Source organism: Giraffa tippelskirchi, chromosome 14, assembly GCF_054371585.1.
Source record: "Giraffa tippelskirchi isolate mGirTip1 chromosome 14, T2T-mGirTip1v1.2.pri, whole genome shotgun sequence".
In the NCBI taxonomy this organism is placed as follows: domain Eukaryota; kingdom Metazoa; phylum Chordata; class Mammalia; order Artiodactyla; family Giraffidae; genus Giraffa; species Giraffa tippelskirchi.
The window spans coordinates 25617584-25624264 of record NC_137288.1 but is presented as its reverse complement, the minus strand read 5'-3'; the positions used below and the strand labels follow the sequence as shown (position 1 = coordinate 25624264).

Here is a 6681-nt window from a genome sequence, read left to right as displayed (position 1 = left end):
AAAACAAAAAAATTAAGCTGTAGAACAGTTAAATAATTTACATAAGTTCACACAGCTAGTCAGTAGGGAACAATCAGTATGTGAACGAAAATAGTATAATTTCAGAGTCAACATCTTCTTAGACTAGCTGCCTTTCAGACTTATTAAAAATACCAAATAATGATTGCTAAACTCAAATCAGGCAAGCTATTCTATAAATCAACATTTATATTCAACAAAAGTTTTTAATAATGATCAAATAAAGAGTTTTTATTACTCTCTTTATTGTGAAGATTCTAAACCACATACTTTATTTTCCAAGAGTTTTCTCTTTGTGTTAAAAAATCATAATATTCTAGTTTCTCTATAGTATACTCCAATTTACAGTAAACTTGATAATTTGGGCTTCCCTGGTGGCTCAGTGTTTAAGAATCTGCCTGCAATGCAGGAGACTAAGTTTGATCCCTGGGTCAGGAAGACTCCCTGGAGAAGGAAATGACAACGCACTCGAGCATTCTTGCCTGGAAAATCCCTGGACAGAGGAAACTGGCGGGCTACAGCCCATAGGGTCACAAAGAGCTGAAAACGACTGAGTGACTGAGTGTGCCTGCACACACACACACTTCTTGATAACTTAGCAAACAGGTAGATGTGGTAGATGGAAAATGGTCAGGATTACAGAATTCTATGTCTGATTCTCATTCTGCCAGGGGCAAACTTCTGTTGACACCTGTCATCACTGGTATCAGTCATGTTGTTAATTTTCCCTTGTTTTAGTATCCCCTGTGGTCATCATTGATCACAGGATGTCCATTACAATTTGGTACTGATGCCCTGTGTGATGATCTTTTGTTTCATTTCTTCTCCTTTATTAGGATCATAAGGATGTTGACATTCACGCTGTTTTGCCAGGCAACTGGCCTGCTAGTTCTTATCTGTCACAGTGTCATCATGAAAACTTTTAACTTGCCCAAATCATGACCCCCTACAAAGTAAAAAGAAGCAGATTAGGACACATTATAAAAATAAATTAGAAAGAACACAGAAAGAGACAGAGAAGATTCAGTTGCAGTATCAAGAGAACTATGCTTAAATTACGTAGGCCTATGGTATATATCATGACTGTCATTATAACTAATGCAGCTAAACGTTGTTAAATATTTACCTCCCTGATGCTTCCATACCTATGCAAACTGTGCAACAACCAAAGTGAGTTTTTTGTTCCACTTTGTGATAATTGTCCTTGAGAAAATGTTGCACTTAAGTTTTAAAAATTTTATCTCTGTCTAATGTTTAAGCATGCCTTCTGTTCAAGAATGTCACCTAATTTTGATCAGAGTATGCGTTAGTACCATCATTGATTATTATCATGTATTTGAATATAGATCAAATAAAATAAAAATCTAGAGTTTTATATCAAATTTTTTAGTCCATTAGAATTTACAACATGATTTGAAACAAAGAAAAAATTAGCCAACATCTGTAAATGCTACCTAAAATGTCATGAGACTTATGTGACTCTGTAACACTGAAAGACTGGCATTTTAACCAATTTTTGGGTTTCAAGGAAAAGAAAAATAAAATCTTAAGTTTAAATTAGAATGACTTTTTTTTTAGCCACAATAGAATATTAGGAATCAAATTTATACTCCCATCTAAATCAACTAAAAATAATACAAAAATATACCAAACAATGATTTTCATAGGCATCAGAGAAAGAGTGACAAATTTTATTTTCTTGGACTCCAAAATCACTGCAGATAATGACTTCAGTCTTGAAATTAAAAGACGCTTTCTTTTTGAAAGAAAAGCATTGAGAACTTAGACAGTGTATCAGAAAGCAGTGGCATCACTTTGCCAACAAAAGTCCATATAGTCAAAGTTATAATTTTTCCAGTAGTCATGTACGAATGTGAGAGTTGGATCATAAAGAAGGCTGAGCACTGAAGAATTGATGCTTTTGAACTGTGGTGTTGGAGAAGACTCTTGAAAGCCCCTTGGACAGCAAAGAGATCAAACCAGTCAATCCTAAAGGAAATCAGCCCTGAATATTTGTTGGAAGGACTGATGTTAAAGGTGAAGCTCCAGTACTTTCGCCACCTGATGCGAAGAGCCAACTCATTGGAAAAGGCTCTGATGCTGGGAAAGATTGAGGGCGGGAAGAGAAGGGGGCAGCAGAGGATGAGATGTTTGGATGCCATCACTGACTCAATGGACATGAGTTTGAGTGAACTCCGGGAGATGGAGAAGTACAGGGAAGCCTGGTGTGCTGTAGTCCAAGGGGTTGCAAAGAGTCAGACAGGACTTAGTGACTAAAAACAACAAAAAGCAGAAAAATGGTCCCTGAGAGAGGAGAAACAAGTGATGCAAGTCGTATGATTACCCAGGGCTGCTGCCCAGACAGAGGTATGAGGCTGACATGCAGGAAGGCCAATTTTCCTGCATTGAAGAGAGCTACCTCTGAATCCAGTGGGGTCGGGAGGACATAGTCCACAGAGAATCATGGAGAGAAACTTGTTGAAAAGGGCAGAGGGTCCACCTCTAGTTTTCAGCTGACAACTGATCAACAAAGGAGCATACGGGAACTCTGGAGGCCAGAAAAGAAATAACTGAAAGAAGCAGAGAGAATTCCAAGAAAAGTTCACGTCCGCACCAGCCAAAGTGGAAAATCTTATAATCCTCAGGGTTTCATAGAGTTATTAGAAAGATATTACCTCTCTAGGGAGTCGAAATAGCCCTAGACTAAAAGTTTCTAAGCCTAAGTTGCTTTGCCAAGTAAAGCCTAAAAAGAACCCTTTAAAAAATCAAAGTTTCCAAGGAAGTTAGTTTTGCCCCAGAACAAACTCAAGAACATTTATAAGGAATGTGAAATTATGCAGCACTTAAAAAAGGCAACATTTGCAATGCTTTGCATCTAATCAAAAATTTCCTAGCATAGAAGAAAGGCAGAAGTATGACACATATAAGCAGAAAGATCAATGAGTTAGAAACCCATAAGAAATTACACAAATGATAGATAAAATTTTAAAAATGTTTATTATAACTATCATATATGTTCAAGGAGGTAGGAAAAAGGTATAGCATGTTAAGTAGAGGTATGAAATCTATTTAAAAAGAAAAAAGTTAAACTTCTAGAGGTGAAAAAATAAAGTCTAAGATTAAAAAACACCTAAATAAGATTAAGAGTAGATACTGCTAAAAGGTGAAAAATGATGACTGAACTTGCAAAGAGCCTATCTAAATTAAAACACAGAATAAAAACACAGAGATCAAGACACAAGAGATCAGTAAGCTGTAAGCAAGCTTCAGGAGACCTACTTATATGTAACTGGAGTCTCTGAAAAAAGGAGTGCAAAAATCTTTGAAGAAATAAAGGATGAAATTTTCTGAGTCGGTTGAGAACTACAAGGTGTCGGGAAAGACAGCACCTACAGCTTGCTCAGTCCTTGTTTGGCTGGATAAGCGTGTGCCTTGGCCCTGCGATATTTGCTTACATGGAGGTTAGGAGCCCTCATAGCCTGTGCTAGGCTTCTTGTCTTATTTGGGAGTATCTTCTCCTTTTCTGGGCTTCACATATGCATCTTTGTTTTGCTTAATTAGTGTGTCATATGGCACCTGGCCAACCCCACTTCTCTGTCTGCTCCTGGTGGGGAAGAAATGGCATCCTTTGCAGACTATCTCCTTGCCTTGGCTATGGAGCAACTACTTTTGGGCATGGGGTAATACACACTCACCAATGAAGCTGATCTTGTTCCACCCCTTCTCTGTGTGAGTCAAGTGTTGTCCCATCCAGGGCCTATATGACTTGTGTCTTTCAAGACAAGTCTGCTACCCACAAGCCATGCAGTGGGTGAATATCCCGGGACTGCTGCTCTTGGCAGGGGCAGCAAGAATCTCTTGCTTGACACAACCCAACAGATCTAAGATGCTCAGTAAGCTGCAGGAGGGAAGGAAGGAAGGAAAAGAAAGGAAAAAGATAAAAAGAAGAAAAGAAAGCAAATTACATAATCAACTTGCTTAAAATCAGTGATAAAGGGAATATCTCGAAAGTAACTGGATAGAGAAACAGTGGAGTGGATATTACGTACAGGAGAATAAAAATAAAATGGACAGCAGACTTCTTGACGGACACAATATAAGCAAGAACACAGAGGAGTAACATTAATGTACGGAAAGAGCACACCTTTCAACATAAAGTATATATCAAGCAAACTTTAAAAAAAGGTGAAATAAAGACTTTATCATATATAAAAAACTGAAAAGTCACAATCGCTGGCATGCTCTACAAGGTAAAAGGAAACATTACTGGAGGTAATATGCAGTTTATAAAATATTAATATGTAGAAGTAAAATATGCATCAGAGTACAAAAGATTGGGAGAGGGGAAATGGATGTATACTGTTGTAAGGTTTTTATACTATATATTAAGTGGCATAGTGTTATCTGGGCTTCCCTGGTGGCTCAAACAGTAAGGAATCTGCTTGCAATGCAGGAGACCTGGGTTCAATCCCTGGGTCGGGAAGATCCCCTGGAGAAGGGAATGGCTACCCACTCTGGTATTCTTGCCTGGAGAATTTTACGGACAGAGAAACCAGGCAGGCTATAATCCATCGAGTCACATAGAGTTGGACGTGACTAAGCACTAACGCTTGCACTTCCTATAATATTATTTGAAGGTAGGCAATGATAAATTATAAATATATACTATAAATCCCAAAGCAATTTCACAGAAAAGTGTGCAGTAATGATTAGCCCACAGAGGATAAAATAAAATCATAAATTATTCAATCGAAAAGAAAGAAGAAAAGGGAACTAAGAACAAGTAAATAAATGGAAATAGCACGATGGTGAATTTAAACCCGTCCCTATCTATAATTGTATTAAATGTAAATGGTCAAAGTATATTAATTAAAAGTGAAAGAAAGAGATTGGTTCAAGATGGCAGAGTAGAAAAATATGCATTTATTGTCTCCTGCCAGAACACCAAAATCTCAACTAGCTGTTGAACAACCATTGACACGAAGACACTAGAAAGTACCAAAAAAATGAAAGGTGAATAAGACCACACGAAAAACTAAGATCCAGCTATATGCTGCCTTCAATAACAGCAGCAAAAACAAACCAAAAACCTCAAAAGATTTTCAGTATAAGGATATATGTAGGTTAAACAGAAAATACTGAAACCCAGTATGTTAAGTAACACTAATTGAATGAAATTGGAGTGACTTCAGTAGTATCTGTGATTGACAAAATTTTGAGTTGCCCTGTGATTCCCATCCCCTGTTGCATCCTGTATAATTTCTTCCCCTTGAATGTAGGCAAGACCTGGAACTTACTTTAGCAAACGGAAAATGTCAGGCATGAAGGAATTTTGCAAATGTAACTAATGATTATGATTTTGAGGTAACCAAAAGAATAATCTTCCTGGATGGGTCTTGACTCATTAGTGGAAGTACCAAGCCCTACCTGCAGAGAGATACTCCCCTTGAAGGCTTGATGAAATGAGTGGCCAGGTTGGAGAGCTTGCTTAACAAGAAACTGTCAGCAGTCTCTAGGACCTAGTGATAGCTTCCAGCTTACACTAAGGAAAATGCCAGAAACTACTACAGTCATACTGCTACAGAGAAATAAATTCTGCCAACAACCTGAATGACCTTAGGAGGAGATTCTGCCCTAGTTAAGCCTCCAGATGGAACCCATTCTAACCAACACCGTGGACTCTGAACAAAGCATCCAGATAAGCTATGCTTGGACTGCCGACACAAGGAAACTGTTAAATAATAAGTGGATGCTGTATTGGAAGTGAAAATGTTAGTTGCTCAGTCATGTCTGACCCTTTGCGATCCCGGGAACTGTGGCCCACCAGACTCCTCTGTCCATGGAATTCTCCAGGAAAGATTACTAGGGTGGGTAGCCATTCCTTTCTCCAGGGGATCTTCCCAACCCAGGGATCGAACCCAAGTCTTGTGCATTGCCTGCAGATTCTTACCATCTGAGCCACCAGGGAAAATTCCATGAATTTTATATTAAGTCAATAAAATTGTGGTCATTTGTTATGCATGATTAGAAAACTAATACAATATTAGACAAAGTAAATTTCAGAGCAAACAAAGATCTAAGAAGTATATTTCATAATAATTAAGGAGTCAGTTCAGCAAGTACACAAAAAGGTCCTAACCATTTAATATCTTAATAACATAACTTCAACATTCATTAGGCGAAAACTGATAGAACTGCAAGGAGAAATTGAAAAACATGTCATTATAGTTGGAGATTTTACCCATGAGAAATGAAAGCGTATGTCCATATAAAGACTTGTACATAAATATTCATAGCAACTTTATTAGTAATAATAAAAAGCTGGTAACAATTCCAATGGCCATAAACACATGAATGCATCAGGAAACTGTGCTGTATCCCTCCAATGGAATTCCACTCAGTAATAAAAAGGGATAAACTATCAATTCATGCAGCAGCATGGATGATCTCAAAGCAATTATTCTGAATGAAAATAAAAGCAGAAAAGAGTATAGTATGGTTCCATTAAAAAAAAGACATTCTGAATTCTAGAAAATGCAAACTAATTTACAATTATAGAAAGTAAATCAGCATTCGGTTGGCATGAAGTGGGAATGTGAGGGAGAATGGGAAGGAGAGGCCCAAAAGACGGATGAGGAACTTTGGGAAGTAATGAGTATGTTC

At 37.6% G+C, this 6681-nt stretch overlaps 1 protein-coding gene across 8 annotated transcripts in view; it reads right to left on the bottom strand.

Moving 5' to 3' along the window:
• Window positions 1–246: 246 nt before the first annotated feature.
• Window positions 247–6681, bottom strand: part of LOC145534210 (uncharacterized) — a 58954-nt gene continuing 52519 nt past the window's right edge. For 4 of the 8 annotated variants that reach the window (XR_014074345.1, XM_081561553.1, XM_081561554.1 and 1 more), the window contains 2 exons: window positions 3714–3916; window positions 247–964 (listed from right to left, as the gene is read on the bottom strand). The gene's annotated coding sequence lies outside the window, so the exon portion shown is untranslated. Of the gene's footprint in view, window positions 965–3713; window positions 3917–6303; window positions 6481–6681 lie in introns of those variants that run through there. The other 4 variants (XM_081561557.1, XM_081561555.1, XM_081561556.1 and 1 more) reach the window with 2 other exon arrangements.